Raw genomic sequence first — 19,586 nt, forward strand, 5'->3', positions numbered from 1 at the left:
GAGGTAAATAATCGGACAATGGCAAGTTCCCGTATCCACTAGATTTTGAGAAAAGTAAGGTTGTTTCAATCCACTCCAAATAATTTCTGGGGGTTTCATTTCCCTTTCATATTTCTATTATCCTTTTCACTGTGTTGGAAATAATTCTTCTTTCGAGTAGCTGGGATTTTTCCATTTTTCTTTTCTTTTCATGATCAACTAAAATCTATAGTGAAAAGTTCATTTTATCATCTAAGGAGCATTGTAAATTGCACCCATTAACTGCAATGGACTTTCAAACACTGATTCACAATTTCATATTTTCTAGTCTAATTTCCAGTCACCTATTTTGCACTGGTCTCCTTGCTATATCTATAAGAACAGTATATATTTCAAAGTGCTTCACCTAGACTGTGTATATATACTTCCTCTAGTGAGGGTTAAGGCTGGTCCGGCTTAATGATGATCAACATATGCAGAGGATAGGCTCCACCATAAGAAAATTATGACAGTTTTCGCTTTTCACTATGAATCAACACTGAGTATTCTGTAACTTGTGTGGCAGTGGGGGAGAGGGTACGTTTGTTAGCAAACAAGCCAGTAGTTTAGTTCAGAAGGAGAGGAAAATAATTAGAAGTGGTTTTTTACAAGAAGTTTACCTCTAATGATATGTTGTACCACACAGGCATGGAAAATATATCCTACCAAACACTGGATAATACACTCTAGCCCACAATTCTGCATTGACAGTTGTTAAAAAGGTCTGTTATTGGGTCTTTCCTATCAGTGGTTTCTGTGATTCCAGCTCTAAGGACACTTGTTCATAAGCTTATGAGCAAGTCTAGAAATAGGCACTGTTTAAATTGTCTCCTCTGAGATGTAACAAACTGGCATTACGAAAATGCTTGGCATATCGGAGTTAGTTATGGTTGGTACCTTCCATTTTCATTAAAAATGAAACACTGTGGCAGATGGACTTCAGAGATATTTTCAAGATTTAAGTGCTGGCCCATGGGAGGGCTCCAGTGTAAACAGCTTCTTTATAGAATTTCAGTGCATGAGGGGAGGGGACTGGGCCAGCCTGATGATCTCACACTTTGTTCTTTTTATTGATTTGGTGTTGCAAAATTTCGTTTGGACTATATAGAGCAAGTCATTTTACTGGGTGAAGTTTGCCTCCTTTCTGAGTTCTCCTCCGACACTGAAAGTGAAGTAAATAATGTTAATCAGAGCAAGGTTTTAGTCATATTGTGCCCTGAGAGAAAATGATATCCTTTGGGTCAAAATTAGTTTCTCAATTAATGCTCAATTCTGCACCTTTTGGTACTACTGCCGTTGTCTTTGGTACTACTGCCGTCTCAATGGTACTACTGTCGTTGTCTTCAACTGATGCAGGATTACCCCCAGTCCTCCCCCCACATTCTCCCACCCGTCCTGTCAACAAAATTCATTATTATTTTCAAGACAACCTAACACATATGCAATGGTAGCTGAGTATAAAAAGGAAAACACATTTAAAAATATTGCAGAAAAGGCTAATATCAAACAACATGTCTGAGTTGTGAAAAAGGCGAATATCATTCTGGGTTATTAACACGAGTATCATATGTAAAACATGGGAGGTAATTGTCCAGTTCTAGTCGACCCTGCTGAGGCCTCAGCTGGAATATTGTCAGGTTTTGGGTGACACACTTTAAGAAAGATGTGGACAAATTGGAGATAATCCAGAGGAGAGCACTAAAAAGGATTAAAGGGTTTAGAAAACCTGACCTAGAGGTTAAACAAAATGAATAGCAAACACATGCAACAAGCCCAGTTCACAAACCAAAAGTAGGCTTTAATTTGTTAAAGTGTTTATTTTTATACATTTGTTAAAATCAAAGTATTATTACTAATTATTATTTGTGTTGGAGCCCTAGTCATAGAGCAGCATCCCATTGTGCTAGGCCCTGTACAAATAGAACAGAAAGATAGTGTCTGCCCCAACAAGCTTACAGTCTAAGTATATTTGGGAATCATTTGTCAACAGCAAATATGGAAAAAATCATGTAATAATAGTATGAGCATTTGTACTACCAAACTTGACTAGATTTGAGCCAGTGACATAGAAATGAAAGGCTCCCTCTTCACATTTTTCTTTAAATGTAGGGTGATGTTGATTTGAATAAGGCTAATTCCCTAATTTGCTAAACTGTTAAAGCAAGAGTGATAAAGAGCCAGGTCTAGGCCTAAACACATCTTTTCTTTACAGAATTTCCTCTCCGTGGTCTTGGTCATAATATGTGGGGATCACCAGCAATTTTGCTTCCTGTTTATAAAATGACAGATTTCTTTATTTGGCTGTAAAAGAGCTTGTTTGTATCTCTGTAGATCCTCCTCATATTATGCAGTTGGATCAGCAGCAATAGCTGCAGCAACAATGTCTATCAAGAACACAGGAATCAGCAGAAAAATCAAATGCAAAAGCCAGATATTTATCATAATCATCATCATTAGCAGAAGCATATGATCCCAAATGAACTACTACAGGACTTGGGTTTTTTTAGATAACCAGGATTCTGGATGGAGGGTGTTTTGGATATTGCAAATCTTCTTGGTGTATTTACAGAAAGCAAAATAAATTCCCACATTGGTTGCGTACCCAACGATGAGCCTTTATCTCAGTTAGAAAATAAACAAACCGAACTCTTGAAACTGAAATGCTATCTGTTTTTTTTCCCATGGCCCCCAATATTTTTCTCTTCTCCCTCCCCCCAGGGCAAAAGCTCCACTATATTTGTCTTTTTTGTTCCAGGAAAGGCTGGATTTTGTTGGTTTGATTTGGGGTGATGTTATCATGGGCAGGATGGGTCACAGAAGTGGATTTTGCATTTTGCTCGGGTGCCAAAGTTCATGGTTATTCTGATAACTCAGGCAGTTCATACTGATGTCAACCAAAACCAAAACCAACCAACTAAAGGTTCGCTAAGTTTCTTCTAAACTGAAACTGAAGTTTCATGCAGCTGCAGTCAAGTCAGAAGAGCATATCTAGAATAATACACACAAGAAATGGGCTAACTGAATAAATAAATAAGAACTGCCCAGAACATAAATCAAACTGAAATCAAACAGCTCTAAAGGTTTGTTTCTCAGATTTATGTGCCTTTATATTTCTCATTTAATTCAGGGAGCAAAATTAAAATGAGAATATGCTAAAGAGAGGTTGTGCTAAGGACATTTCCAAAATAGCCTAAAGGGAAGAAGGAAATACCAAAAATCTCAGAAGAAAGACCATTCACAGGAATTATGCAGTCTGATTACCTGGACTGGTTTTGGCCTATATTCATTGCATTAGGGAAAAGTGAAAAAGCATTCATAGTTGATCAACCAATGTTATTTGAGATGATGATAATAATACCTACCCAACTCCACCAGTGTCTTAGTTAATAAATTAACTATCTAAGTGATCTGAAGCATGAGGTTCTCTTTTCCCTGTTATCAGTGCAGATTAATCTTCTATTTTACTATAGCTATCCTATGCTATGTATATTCATGCAGTCATCAGCCCACTTTTAAATTCTATAAAACTAGCAGAACCAATAAATGTGAATTCTACAGAGTAATTACACCTGGTGTAAAGAAGTATCAGTTCTAAATTTGTTACCAAGCAATTTCAATGAGTATCCCCAGCTCTAGCTTTTATCTAACTACATGAGGAAGCATGATTGATCAGTGTTCACTGTACCTTTCATTATTTCTAAACACACATTTATCACATTTCCTATTCTCCACATCTCTTAACTAAATAGCAAAACTGTCTCTAAGATATTCTCATATTGTAGGTTATAAAGGCACTATAATTGCTGATTGTTTCAAATATTTAATTTCATTGTATATAGCCTATAACAGAGTAGACTAAAATCTTTTCAGATGCAATTCTTTGGAAAGTGTATAATGGGAGCATGAGAGCTACTTAGATGGTAATTCACAGAGTTACAAGGCTGATAAATTATTCCATTGCATATTTTAGGTTTCAACAGCAGCAAATCTTAAGAAAATGATATAATTTATTGGAGTGGATTCTTTCCCTATGAAACAATTAAAAAATACATCCATATAACCTTCTCTTCGAGGCCCTTTGTCATTTGCTTCTGATGCACTTCTCTATCAAAGTGGCACATTATGACCTATGCTCATATAACAAGCTTCATGTAAAACGTTGCTATTATTTAAGAAAGAGGAGGAACAAGAAGATGTTCACCTATGAAGCACTTGCTCGCCAAGCCCTTTAGTCATGTCAGTGGGTCCCAATCAGAACACTGAAAAATGTGAACATCATTTAATGAATATTCATAAATTATAAATATTCATCGTTAATTAAAATGTGAACACTAATGGTACAACAAATTCAAATAATGATATTGCAGATATGTACTTGCATCATGGGATTAATGCATTTTAGGAGCCATGCTAAGTTTGCAGTTGAATGGGCAGTGGCTAGATTCTTGATCACTGAGAATCAAATTGGTCTCAAATTAAATCAGCCTCTCCAATCTTGTATAACTTTATATGTCAAGCAGGTTGCTTAGTGGATAGGTAGGTGACCACCCAAGCCTATTCTAGCCTTGTGTCAGGAATAAGGCCCTGCAGCTGTGCCTGCTCAGTCTTTTGACATGCTAATAAGCACAGCTGGGCCCCATCAGCTAGACCTCCTGGCAAGTTGGTTGGAAGAGTCAGCATACCTGCTGTTAAGCTCACCAGCGGCAGCAGTTCAGTGGCTGCTCAAAGCATTTGCCCATCAGTGTGTTAGCTCCTGCCTTGCCTGCCTCTAGGTAACCCAGTTCTGACCTTGGGCTCCAATTTCTGACTTTGGCTTTGACACTTGTCTCTGGGTTCTGACCCTGGGCTCAGACTCTAGCTCTTCCCCTTGGCTCCAGCCATTAGGCCTGGCTGGCCACACTCTGGTCTCCAGATAGCTTGCTGCATTTCCTTGTTAGCAATGACTACTCATTCAATTATGGAAAATTTTGTATTCTGCCTTGACTTAAACTGCATCCAACCCTATTGCATCCTGTAGGATTGCATTGATTGGTTGCCTAGAGATAGCAGTAAGCAGTGTCATGCAGGGGAACTAGATTTGAATCCTATTCTTTTTAGCTCATGCCCCAGGTTATTAATGAATGCAACAAAATATCACTAGCATGAAGCCATACCATCATGGGGTGTGGTCATAATTTCCTCAGCTAAGTAAGGTTAGATGTGTTCAGTCAATATGTGAATGTTAGATAACCCCAAAGTAAAATGGAGTCTTGGCACTCACATCTGTTAGAAAGCTATTCCTTCTCCTACACACTGTCTTGTCATCCCCATATGAAGACATACTCTTCTTTATCTAAGATAGTGAGTCCCCACTCACGAAAAGTAGCCTCCTCTTTTTAGTCACCAAGCCTCAGACAAAAAGCCGCTCTCTTCATCTGAGACAAAAGAGGCTCTTTTCTCCACAAGCAGCTCTTCCTTAAGATGTCCACCCATGTATGTTCCACCTGCCTTACTCTATGGTTCATCTAGAGAGGTTCTGCTTCTCCCTACAGTTTGCAGGTGGAATCCTTTCTCTGACTCACATGGAACATCCTACATATAGCCCATGTACTAGAGTAACGCATGCCTGCTTGGTGTGGTGCTCTGTCCCCCTCTAGTGGCACCTAGATCATCTAGAGATTGATGAGTCTGCTATGGCCTCACCTAAGAGCCAGGGGGCTTTTAGCACATGCAACGGATGCTCATACACAAAGCTTCAGAGATCCCAGATTTAATCCTGCCCACGAATGACTGGGGTCTGTCAGTATTGCACTTACCCCTCTATACATTGTATGCAAACAATGCAACAAGAGATTGTTAGGTAAAGAATATGTGCTAAGTCTAAAACTAAAGTTTCAGTGACTACCTTATCCCTGAGTATTATGTCTCTTGTGTAAATGAAAACCTCACTATTAGTGTTCTATTAATGTAGTTTTTTTGTATATAATATCTTAATATCTAACCTATTACTTTTGCTTATATACTACTTCAGACTTACATTTTTAGTAATGCATCAGTTCTGGACACTGGCAAACATATTAGCAAGCAGTAGGAATTACATGGAAACCTGTCAGGATAGCGCCTCTTCCATTCATTTCCCCTTCATCTTAGTAATTCACATATTTACCTCACCGTAAATCAAATGCTACTACTTTCAGTGCACATACCAAGCCAGTGTAGGACATGCCTGTTAATGTATCCAGCGCCCACTACAGTCAATGGAAAATTTCCCATAGACTTCAATAGGCCTTGCAGTTATACATCTGGGTTACAATTTATCAGGCAGAGTGAAGTTAATCATCATTATTGATCATGTTTACTTCAGTAGTGTCTAGGGATCAACCAAGAATGGGATCCCCATTGTGCTAGGCAATGTACAAATACAGCTTCTGCCCCAAAGAGCTAACAGCCTGAATGGTCAAGACAGACATGGTGTGTAACACGCAAGCAAAGTAAACAATGTGATGGTGGCAAATGTCATGTTAGTGGCATGATTTTCTAATCTAGATGTCATAAGGAGACAATTTCATTAAATGGTCTGTGTATGGAATAAAATGCACAATTTGCCTGCCTCTCTGGAATAATACAGATACATCTCATCAGTGAACATTAAATGGTTGTAAAATATATGCCTCAAATTTTAGAAATTTTGCAGCTAAAATCCAATAACATTCTACTCTCAGAATCTGAAAAAGAAGCATAAATAAGAATAAATATAGTGATCCATTCATAGGCATTTGACTAGGAAGTAGATTAAAAACTTAAAATACTGCTGAAGTTATCAGGGCAAAAAAAGAGTCAAATATAAGGGCTGAAACCAACCAAAGCTTCCAGTGTCAGGCAGCAATATTTTCTCCTGAGCTAATCTATGCATGTTGTATTTATCTAAACAATCCCAGTCCTGCAACCAACGATATTATATCACCAAAAGAAAGGGGAGAAAAAAACATCAAGATGATAGTTTATCTTGCACTTGAAGGAGAAAATGAGAGAAGCCATTTGCATTTAGCTCACATTTTTTAAAAAAAGGGAAAACAACAAGGGGAAGAGAATCCAAATTTGACATCAACCTTTCTTTCCCCCCTCTTATTTTTTTCTCTGCAGCACTGTTTTAATTTAAGAAAGAAATTCCAAATTGACATTTAAATGGTGGCAGGGCAATTCTCATTCTCTCCCTTGTGAAACGGCCTCCGAATATGTACAATTATGCTGTCATCTTTAGCGCTCCACATTGGACAGAGTTTAATTATTAATGTGTTTCCCTCAGAGAATGACTCGATCATGTCACAACTCTAGACAAATACAGCTAATGCAAAATCATAAAATATTCACTTGAATACTGCTGAACTGACAGGAAATTAATTCTATGAACACTTTTGATATTACCAGAAAATTAGTTTCAAATGCATAAGACTGAAATAAATGTGTTCATAATTTGCTCAAGGGTAACGCTCATCTTGCAATCAGTTTGGTGTCTTTTTATAAATGTTACAAGTATTCAACGTGGCTTTATGATAAAGAGGACAACTAATGTAATGTATTATTTGTAGACAGTATTTTACTTGTAAACAGCGGGGAGTGAAGATTTGCTCTTAGAAATATTTAAACTCTAGCAATATTTTACAATATATCATTTTGCAATTCTGAAGAAGTACCTATGTTTAAATAGTCCTAGGAGAACTGAAGGACTCAGGGATTTGGTAATAAAACATGGAAGCCTTCCTTAGCTAAATCACTGGCTTGAGCTTCATTATCCAGATTGGTAGTGTATGAAAGTTGTAATCACCTTAAGTGGTCAATGTACATGGAGAGAGAAAATGGATTGAGATCCTAAATAGGCAAATGTCTTCACTGCAAACAACACTAACGTAGTGGACTCTACAGCTGGCTGGATAATAGAACAAGTGGTTTGAGACAATCATCATGAATAAAAATGGCAAGTTCTGTTTGCTGTTACTTGTGGAGTCCTATTGCCAGAACTTCGCTGACCTCTTGCTCCTCATGAAATATGAAATTGTAAAGTATTTAGCAGAAATAATTATTGGTCTGAAAATTCAAACTGGAAATGTATTGTGTATTATTCACCATTCATTATTCTTCTGTTCAACATGTTTCATGTATGTGATCAGGGAGCAGAAACAATACCATGTGAGAAATCACATGCTACAAATAATGAACAGTGAACAGCGGTCAGAGTGAACTATTTGGCAATGATCCATAGGCTGAAATTTGTTGTAATTCCAAATAACAAGTACATTAATAAAAATAGAGACTGGTTCAAGAACTATTCCAAATCAGGAAAAAGGTATTTGCAAAAAATTACTATTGACAGTGAATAATTTAGCTACTTCTTGTGGGCATCTTTTTTGGAAGGTTCAGCAGACAGGCCAAGGATTAAATCTGTATGGGGACTAAACTGTCTACCCATTCCTTGTGTAACACAACCCCCCAGTGAAGTCAATGTGCAAATCTTGCAGGATGAATATTACTGAATTTCATTAGTTGGGAAAGTCAGCACTGCAACTGCCTCTTTTGTAACTGTCCAGTGGGGGGTACAATTCACTTGTGGGATAGAATGCCAGTTCAGGCATCTTGGCTCCACTGAAGCCCTGCTGCACAGTAGGTCTGCTAGCAGAGCAGCCTCAAATTCTTTATTCACTACAGGAAGGGTAACGTACCAGATTTAGCAGAAGACCACAGTGGAAATGCAAAGGGGGAGCAGATCCATGGTTGCACAGATCCAGTGGCCTCAACACTGTGCAATGGACACAGAGGATCTGCAGGCACTATTCTAATCAGAGTGTGAAATAGCAGTTTCAGGTGGAGCAACACTGAAACCACATATCCAGACTTTAAATTGGGGGTGAGTGGGAGGTTCCACTTCCCAACTGCTTCACACTCCACCCACATGGAGCCCAAGTATCTGAACTCCATGTGAGTGGAATGGATTTCACCATGAATGAATGCAGGTCTTCGGTCTCCAGTGTAGTTAGTCTGGAAATCTCACAAACAATACATTTGCTTTCTGAAAAGGAAAAGCTCTTTTCTACACTTTGGCTGCAGCTTCTGAAACTGGAGACTGGAAATATTCTCCAAACATCTTTCCTGTTCTCTACATGGCCGCATAATAAATACACCATTAAAATATGCAGTGTCATTAATGAATACCAGCAGATTGCACAGTTTAACTGTTTAAACTTTTTATTAAAAATTGCAGGAAATGAGTATTCATTATGCTATAATGCTGTTTCCCATCATGACAGATTGAACTAGTCCTCAGTATTAAGATGTCTGCATAATAGAGAAAGTACAGCACTGAGGATATTTGCAGTATGTGGGAAGTAAAAACCAGCAGATTACATGATAATAAAGAAAGCAGATGAGAGACAATAACTATCTACCGCTGTAATTTGTTTTACTAGGTGTCTCAGATGTTGCTGTCACAAGATGATATTTAAAACCCAGGCACCACAAGAAAATGTGAAGTTTACATGATAAAAATAGCTTGGAAACAACTGTTAACTTCTCTTGGGTTTGTTTTTTTCTTTTAACAGGTAAGGTATTTTTGTGTCTAATGCAGCGTATGCGTGGTACATTCTGGCACTTACAGCTAATAACTCTCAGATAAGATACAAATGAAAAAGGAACTGGGATGCTAGTCCTACACGTATTACACAGATGTAGTGAATTATTAAACATAGTCAGTCTGGGGTTGTCAGTGAGGCAGATTGGCTACATAATATCATTGAAGGTAATTACATAGAGGGTTGTTTCTCCAAAATGTCTACATTTTAAAAAAAAAAGTTTCTTCCTTTTAAAAGAAAAAAGTGTCCTAAATGATTGTTTATTACATGGCTGAAACAAAGTCCACTTGAATAAAAAGAGAAAAAGAGATGGCTGTTGAAAGTGATTATGTTGATAAAAAAGATATTAAAGGTATGACCAGTACCCATTGATTTCAATAGAAAGTCTCTCATTGACTTTAGTGGACACTGGATCAGGCCTTAAACCTTTTGTTTTGACTAGAAGTTAGTGCAAATGAACAAATGGCTGGAGCAGACATTCCACTCTCCTTGTTTTCAGACTGCTTGGTTGAATGTGCCCATCATTCTTTCCTTTTGTCTCCCAAAGTCTCTCCTTATGCTTAAATTACATGTTTATAAGAATGGGGTTTGTTAGGAAGTGGGAAAAATCTCATTTGAGATTGATAAAGTTTTGGGTGTTTTTTTTTTCTCCAGACAGTATCTAATTTTGAAGAAGTAAACTCATTCTTCTAAAATGTATGTGAGTTCAAGAGCTTAAATTAGAAAATTATACATTATGGTCAGCATACACTTTCAATTACAGGAACATTTAAAGTAGTTTTAAACTATTCCTTTGTTCCCATGACAGAGTTTATGAAATTAAATACATATTACAGTTCTTCTGCTAAAAAGTGTAATCATTCTGAAAATTTCTTTCAGATTTGCAACTAAAACAAATTGAAATCAAAGAGTTTAAACTAATTACATATGCTAAAAGTAAAGAACAGTCACTGGTAATATTTTTACTGAGTTGTCTTTTGGGATCTTGACTCACTTGTAAACCTCCAGTGGTGAAAATTGGCATGACTCCATTTGCTTCAATCTAATTCCTAGTGTGAAAGCTTGCATGTAGGCTCTTGGGCTGAGTCCTGCCCACTGGCACACAGTGGGAATTGCTGCTTCTCCTAGAAGTGCAGTCAGGAGTATATGTATCATCTTCTTCCCTTGCCATGGAGGCTCTGTTATACCTTCTACTGGGGATGTCCACCAACGGCTACACCCACACAAACCAGCATACATTCTGGGCAAACTCAGCTCAAAGAATGTAAATGGACATACCATACACACGTTAGAATTAAGGCAATCTCTCTGACCAGCATCAGAATGAAGGTTATTTTAAAATGTAATACTTTTGTATTGTATCTTTCAAGTAATTGTCAGCTAGCATAAAATACCCATATTTATTTAAATAAAATGATGAGCAACTGTTAAAAAAGGGTTCCTACTGCATATGACAATATCAAATAGCATATCATGAAACTATTACTACGCTAAACACTGTAATTAAGTCTCTCTGAGTTAGGAAGCTCCAAACCATCCAAATAACAAAAATCTGCTTCAAATCTCCTGGATAAATGAGCAGAGGTGAGTATAAGTTCTAAAGCATGTACTCATTTAACATATTCTCCCAACCCTCGTTTACTACCATCATTTCTCACTGATAACATATGCACAAACATCCCATCAAATGATGTTCTTAATTATCTTTGTTTATGCTGAGTCTATGTACTACAAAAAGCAAAGCTGGGTAGTATGTTAGTGACTCTCATTGCATTGAAGCTGATGCTTTTCTGAATATGGACTTACGGATGTGTACTTAACCTGCTGGGATATGGACTCATGGGTCACTAAATCCAGCTTTGCTTAGTAATGTTTTCCAGAAAATAAGGATATACAAGGAAAGGGTTTTGCTTACTTCTAATGCATCAGCCGTGTTCTTTGTTCATTCACTTCCCGGCAGTAAACCCCACAGCCTGTGGAAACTCGCCTCATGTCACGTTTGTGTGGTTCTGTGGTCTCTGCATAGTTCAAAAATCCAGGAAATGGAGCTAAATCTTTCCAAGCAGAGTACAGTTAAGGATTTCAGTTTCTGCTGGAGCCCGCTGGCACCAATCAGATGGGACCTCAGATAAAGGATCTCTGATGACACTGTGGTAAGGAGTTGAATATGTGCATATGGTGTGGTGCTTCTTGATGAGTTTGCAGCTATATAGGAGACATATGCCTAAGGCTGCTAATAATACCTGGATACCACTAAAATACCAGCTGTCAATCCATTGTATGATTTTTGGATAGCTGAAATTTACACACAGTACAGAATAGAGATTATAATTTTTCTATAGGGTGACACAAGCATTCCCCAGAAAGAGCCTTTATATAAGGAACAGCGGTTGATACTGTTTCCAGGGTCACACCTCAGTAACTCAATTGGCTTCAGAGATTTATACCATTGTAAGTGAGAGGGGGAATTGGGCCACCATTTTTCCAGATGCAAAAAGCAACTGTACTTTCAGTTAGAATGACATAAGAACATAAACATGGCATTGTGGGTCAGACAAAAGGTCCGGCTAGCTCATCTGTCTTCTGACAGTGGCCAATGCCAGATGCTTTAAAAGGAATGAAAAGAATAGGACCATTATCAAGTGATCCATCCCCTGTTGTCCAGTCCCAGTACTTGGCAGTCAAAGGCTTAGAGATACCCAGAGCATGGGGTTGCGTCCCTGACCATCTTGACTAATAGCCAGTGATGGACCTATCCTCCAGGAACTTATCTAATTCTTTTTTAAACCCAATTATAATTTTGGTCTTCACAACATCCCCTGTGAATGAGTTCCACAGGTTGACCTTGTGCTGTGTGAGGAAGTACATCAATTTGTTTGTTTGTTGGTTTTAAACCTGCTGACTATTAATTTCATTGGGTGATACCTGGTTCTTGCATTATGTGAAGGGTAAATAACACTTCCTTGTTCACTTTCTCCACACAATTAATGATTTTATAGGTCTCTACTATATCCCACCTTAGTCATCTCCTTTTCCAAGCGGAACAGTCCCAGTCTCAATCTCTCCTCATGTGGAAGTTCTTCCATACCCTTAATAATTTTTGTTGTCCTTCTCAGTACCTTTTCCATTTCTAATATATCTTTTTCAAGGTGGGGTGACCAGAACTGCATGCAGTATTCAAAGTGTGGTTGTACCATAAATGTATAGAGTGGCATTATGATATATACTGTCTTATTATCTATCCCTTTTCTAGTGGTTCCCAACATTGTTACCTTTTTTGATTGTCGCTACACATTGAGCCAATGTTTTCAGAGAACTTTCCACCATGACTCCAAAATCTTTCTTGAGTGGTAACAGCTAATTTAGACCTTTATTTTTCTATATAGCTGAGATTGTTTTCACTTATCAACAATGACTTTCATCTACCAGTCACCCAGTTTTGTGAGGTCCCTTTGTAACTTTTTGCAGTCTGCTTTGGACTTGAGTAATTTTGTATCATCTGCAAACATTGCCACCTCACTGTTTACCCCTTTTTTTATGAATACATTGAACATCACTGGTCCCAGTACAGATCCCTGGGGAACACCACTATTTATTTCTCTTCATTCTGAAAACGGATCATTTATTCCTACCAATTGTTTCCTGTCTTTTAATCAGTTACTGATCCAGGAAAGGACCTCCCCTCTTATCCCAGGACTGCTTACTTTTCTTAAGAGCCTTTGGTGAAGAACCTTGTCAAAGGCTTTCTGAAAGACCAGATATTCACTGGATCACCCTTGTCGACATGTCTGACACCCCTCCAAGAATTCAAATAGATTGGTGAGATGTGATTTCCCTTTACAGAAGCCATGTTGACTCTTCCCCAACAAATCATGTTCATCTATGTGTTTGATAAATCTGTTCTTTACAGAAGAAGCCCGAAGTTAGGCTTACCAGCCTGTAATTGCCAGGATCCCTGCTGGAGCCTTATTTAAAAATTGGTGTCACATTAGCTATCCTCCCATCATCTGGGAGTACAGAAGCTGATTTAAGTGATAGATTAAGTGATAGATGGTTTAAGTGATGACCTCCTGAGGTCCCTTCCAACCCTGATATTCTATAGCACAGTTAGTAGTTCTGCAATTTCATATCTGAGTTCCTTCAGGACTCTTGGGTGAATGCCATCTGATCCTGGTGACTTATTACTGTTTAAGTTATCAATTTGTTTTAAAACCTCTTCTATTGACTCCTCAATCAATTCCTCACATTTGTCACCCAAAAAGAATGTCTCAGCTGTGGGAATCTCCCTCACATCCTCTGCAGTGAAGACAGATGCAAAGAATTAATTTAGCTTCTCCACAATGCCCATGTCTTCCTTGACTTCTCCTTTAAGGCCTCCGTTGCCCAGTGGCCACACTGATTGTTTGGCAGGCTTGCTGCTTCTGATGTACTTAACTTTTTTGCGCCTAATTTTTGGGCTTTGCTAGTTGCTCTTCAAATCTTTTTTGGCCTGCCTAATTATACTTTTACCCTTGACTTTGCCTTTATTTTATTTTAGGAGAACAGCTACACAAGAAAAGACTAAATGTAATGTCTAAATGGAAGAGCACAGTGTGTGTGTTTTGTGTCTCCTCTATAGCAGGCTGCATTTGAACACAAAGTGCCAAATCCTTATCCAGTGGAAATCAATATAGCTTGATGGTAGACTTGGTTGTGAATTTTCCAATGAAATGTTTTTTTTTTCATGGTAAAATGCTGATTTGCTGGAAGTGAAATGTTTCACAGAAACATATGGAATTCAATAATAATAAAACAGAAAAAAAGCATTTTGGTAAGGTCAAAAAATTCCATTTTGACATGTTCGGAATGGAATGTTTCAATAGTTTGTTCTATAGCCTGTGTTATACAGGAGGTCAGACTAACTTTGAAATCAGAACAAAACGTTTCAATTTTATTGAAACAAAATGTTTCAATCAACCCAAAATGAATACTTTTTTGGGGGAGGGGGAGGGAGGATTTTTTTGTGGGAAATTTTGAACATTTTTGATTCCAGACCAGACAATTTTTTGGAACTCTCAGAATTTCCTGTGAAATGTAAAATCCAGTTCCTGCCCAGCTTTAATTGATTGAAGTCATTGGTGTGATACCAACTTCAACAGCTGAGGATTTGGCCCAATACATAGCTCACTGTGCATCAAGAAGTAGGGATTCCCTCCATCAATAAGGTGCAGTACACAGAGAGAGAGCTTACATACACTACAAAGATATTTAATTCAAATTCTAGAGATGGAGCACCATGGACCGGTGGACTTAAGAATGGAAATAATTTGCCTCTGAAATCTTTGATGCCATGAAAATTTGAAAAGGGTGGTTAATGCAGGTTCCCTTCTAGGATACAATTTAAACCTCCTATTGGACCAATTATTTCATTTTATTGATGCCGTGAAGTTTATTTTATAGTATTTTTATATGAAAGACTCCATTTAATGGTTTATTAATATTGTCAGTGCTGTCTCATTTAGAGACTGAACTGATGAGTACATTGTATAACTCTGTCATAGAAGACTGTAGCATCAAGAGAAGTTATTTGGAACAGTGATATACAGGACTGTGTTGTACTCATTTTAAATATTTCTCTCCCTCTTCTTCCTGTCCAAGCAGCCTTTGCAATGAATCTATTAAGAGGGAAATGGACTGAATATCTCAACCAATGCGAGATGGAACTGATAAAAGCAGAAAGCATGATTTGTATTAAAGAATGAAACACTATAGATTCCATTCATGTGTGTTATGTGAAAAGGCAATTTTGCAACCAGTAAAAATCAGACTCCAAGTATTAAAATATGTCTCTGATATGATGCTCCCTTGGACTAATCTATCCCTTCCTCCCTCCCTGCACTATTTCTCCTTCTCTTCACAGGATGCTGTCATTTTCTCTCTTTAATTTTAGAATGAGGGACTTTGTGTCTGCTACAATGGTTCCCAGGATACTTTTTCTGTCCCTATCTCCATCTTCTTTTACTTCAGGCCTCCCTTTCACTCTTTCACCTCAGATGGCTGCTTCTTTCTTGGTCGTAGGCCTGTCCTTTCACTTTTACTTCTCACAGATCTTTCTTTTCCTCCTCTATATCATCCCTCCTGTGCCTGCCAGGTACTTTCCCAGTACTCTACTAATGTAAACACACCTGATTTTGACATGCTTTCTCTCTCTCCTACCTTTCACATAACTTCTTATATATAAGTCAAATTTTCTTACTGCACAATAAAGTTTCAGTTATATAAAGCACATTTATCTGAAACTCTTTATATTTTCAGAGAATAGGCTGGGTTCCCAGGGGGTTCTTCTGAAAAATCAGCTTGCTGAGTGAATGGGGGATGAGTTTCAGTCCTGCTCCAATCTTTCCTCTGTTGACCTTCCCAGCTGAACAGAAAATCTACTTCTCCAGGGCTCCTGAACTCCACAGCAGCAGCTGGGACTTCTGTGGTGCTGATGGTGTGTACTTTACAGCAACTCAGCTTTGAAGAATGGCAGTTTTCCCAAGGAGATCCTAAACTGAGATAGGAAGAAGATGGCAACTTTACTTGGAGCACAACTGTAGGCGTCATCTCTTCTAGCTCTCCCTGCTCCCAAATAGGGGCTTCACCAACATAAGAGAAAGTCCCAAAGCTTGGACATTCTGCAAAAGCTCAATCCTGCAAATGTATAGACCTCAACAGAAGCCCAGATTCAGTGCTGTGGTAATTACAAACATAGCAGGACTGAAGTTCTGCATGACCGAAGTTCTGCTTCTGCAGAGATTTAGAAGCTCCACAGTAGCAAAGCTCCTTAGTATCTGAGAAACTAGCTGGAGGTGCTTTATCATAATCTATGAACAGGCTTTGAAGTCTGATCTGAAGGTAGCTCCCAATATTATTCAGACCTCATTTATCCCTTGGTTTCTCTTCCAAAACTTAGACTATCCCTGTTCTGACTAGAGCTGGTCAAATATTTGACTAAACAACAAAATAATGAATAAAATTCATGAAGGCCACTGTAGATACTTCACGTGCCAGTCGAGAGTGGACCAAGCCAGGAGGAGGAAATCTTGGGTGAGGATGTGGAGGGGGAGGGGGACCCAGAGGCAGAGGATGACTCGGAGGTCAGAGATGCATGCAGCCAGGACCTCTTTTCTACCCCATAGGAGGCTAGCCAGTCACAGCTGTTGGATCTTGGCGAAGCGCAAACAGGAGAGGAGGCCCCTGGTAAGTGGCTTTGATTTTGGGAATTGCTGAAGTGAGTTGTTGGGGGAAAAAGGGTTGCAGAAAGCAGGCTTGTGTCTCTATGATACGCATACCACCACGTGCCTACCTGAAGGGCAGAACAGGGTGTTGATTCACTCCCTCACTTCATGGGAATCTGCCTCCGAGATCTCCACGAAACTCTCATGGAGATACTGGGCAATCCAGTGCTGCAGGTTCTTTGGCAGAGCTGCTTTGTTTCTTTCCCCATTAAGGGTAACTTTCCTGCGCCACTCTGCCATCACTGCAGAGGGACCATTGCTGCACACAGGCAAGATGCATAAGGGCCAGGGTGGAAGACTTGGAGAAGATCCTCCCTTGATTCCCTGCTCACCCTCAGCAGTGAGATATCTTCCATAATGACACAGCCTGTGGAAAATATGGGACAGTAATGATTATAAGGGCCCCCTCTACAGTGCTGGCTCTCCCCAAAAGCCACGTGCCCACTGTACAGTACAGTCTGGAAACACTGATTTCCCCTGCCCCTGCAGTTACTCACTATTTTGGGGGTCTTCTGGCTCATGTGTGCTTGCCTGGGGTCAGCCACTTAGTGACAGGTATGTGAATAGTGGCTGTGTTTTAAATCGCTGAATCAGTGGTCTGTGTGCTGCAAACAATACTGCTCGGTAAAATGTTGCATTTTGGCTTCACAGATCTGACCTTGGTAGCCCAGCCTCCCTCTTTGTTATTGCTGGCTGAATGGCTGTGCAGAATTAGAAAGTGGCCACGAAGAACTAAAGAGGACTTTCTACGTGATGTCATGATGCACTCTACAGCCAAAAAACAAGAATTGAAGAAGTGGTGGGACAGCGAGAAGAGGGACCAAAAGGAGAACTCAGTGTGCCAGAAAGAAGCCATAGAGCATCTCTTAAACGTTATGGAGCACCAAGTGGACACACTCCAGCTACTACTAGCACTGCAAACCAAGTAGCTCCGTGCCCGCCCTCCCCTGCAGCCACTTTCACAAAATTCTTTCTCAGGCGCCCCCAAGACACTGCTAACACACTCTTATCAACCTCCTGGCTCCAGTCTGTACCAACTGCATTCCACTCCTGCCCAGTCACAGTCCAGCCCTGTGGACTCCCAGTACCCACTGCACTCAACATCCATCCCTCGGCAGTTTAGCCTTGCTGAAGTATAGTACCCACTGCACTGTACTCCAAAGGACAAGGCTGAATATGATACCTGGACATATACAAATATTTAACCCTCCCGGGACTCCACCTCCTCCTGGGACCCTCTCTTCCCCCACCCTTCACAGTGCTGATGTGGTTTTTTTGTTTCTCTCTCTTCTCTAGTTGTTGTTTTTTAATAAAAGAATTGTTTTAGTTTGAAAGCAATCTTTATTCCATGAATTGAAACCAAACAGAGCCCTGCAAGTTGCCCAGGCAATTTTCTTAAACCTTCATAGTGCATCGGCTGCACCAATTACAATCACCTCCTAGCATTACAAGCACTGCACTCCCAAGCATAGCAACAATATAAGTGGCTTTCAGGTTCAAATTGCTGCCTCAAGGCATCCCTGATCCTTATGGCCCTGTGCTGTGCCCCTCTAAAAGCCCTGGTCTCTGGCTGTTCAAATTCAACCTCCAGGTGCTGAGCCTCAGCGGTCCAACCCTGAGTGAAGCTTTCACCCTTCCCTTCACAAATATTATGGAGCGTTCAGCACGCAGCTATAAGCATAGGAATATTGTCATCAGCCAGGTCCAGCCTCCCATATAGGCAGCAACAGCGGGCCTTTAAACGGCCAAAAGCGCATTCAGCACTTACTCAGCCTGTTGTTGAACTGCTCCTTGCTGCTGTCAAGATTCCCTGTGTATGGCTTCATAAGCCATGGCATTAAGGGGTAGGCAGGGTCATATCTCAGGATCATAATGGGCATTTTGACTTCCCCTATGGTGATCTTCTGGTCTGGGAAGAAAGTCCCTGCTTGCAGCTTCCTGAACAGGCCAGTGTTCCGAAAGATGCTTGCGTCATGCACCTTTCCAGACTAGTCTGCATTAATGCCCATGGTGATCCACAAGTGCCATAGAGAACCAAAGAGAAATACCCCTTCCGATTAATATACTAAGTGGCTAGGTGTTCTGGAATATGCATGCCATCTATCACCCCTCTACAGTTAGGGAAGCCCATTTGTGCAAAGCCATCCACAATGTAATGCACGTTGCCCAGAGTCATGGTCTTTTGAAGCAGGATGCGATTAATGGCCCTGCACACTTCCATCAACATGCGTCCAACGGTTGACTTTCCCACTCCGAACTGGTTAGTGACCGATTGGTAGCAGTCTGGAGTAGCCAGCTTCCACAGTGCAATCACCATGTGCTTCTCAAATGACAGGGCAGCTCTCATTCTCATGTCCTTCTGAAGGGCTAGGAAGAGCTCATCACACAGTCCCATGAATGTGGCTTTCCTCATGTTAAAGTTCTGCAGCCACTGCTCATCATCCCAGGCATGCATCACAATGTGATCCCACCACCCAGTGCTTGTTTCCTGAGCCCAAAAGCAGCGTTCCACTGTGGTCAACACCTCCGTGAATGCCACAAGCAATCTCGTGTCATAGCTATTATGCGTGATGCAATCAATGTTAAACTCCTCTTGCCTTTGTAGTTTAAGGAATAACTCCACTGCCATTCGTGATGTATTAGTGAGAGCGAGCAGCATATCGGTCAAAAGTGCGGGATCCAGTCCTGTAGATTGAAGAGGCAGAGC

Source organism: Terrapene carolina, unplaced genomic scaffold, assembly GCF_002925995.2.
Source record: "Terrapene carolina triunguis isolate 2854851 unplaced genomic scaffold, T_m_triunguis-2.0 Scaffold211, whole genome shotgun sequence".
Classification (NCBI taxonomy): domain Eukaryota; kingdom Metazoa; phylum Chordata; order Testudines; family Emydidae; genus Terrapene; species Terrapene triunguis.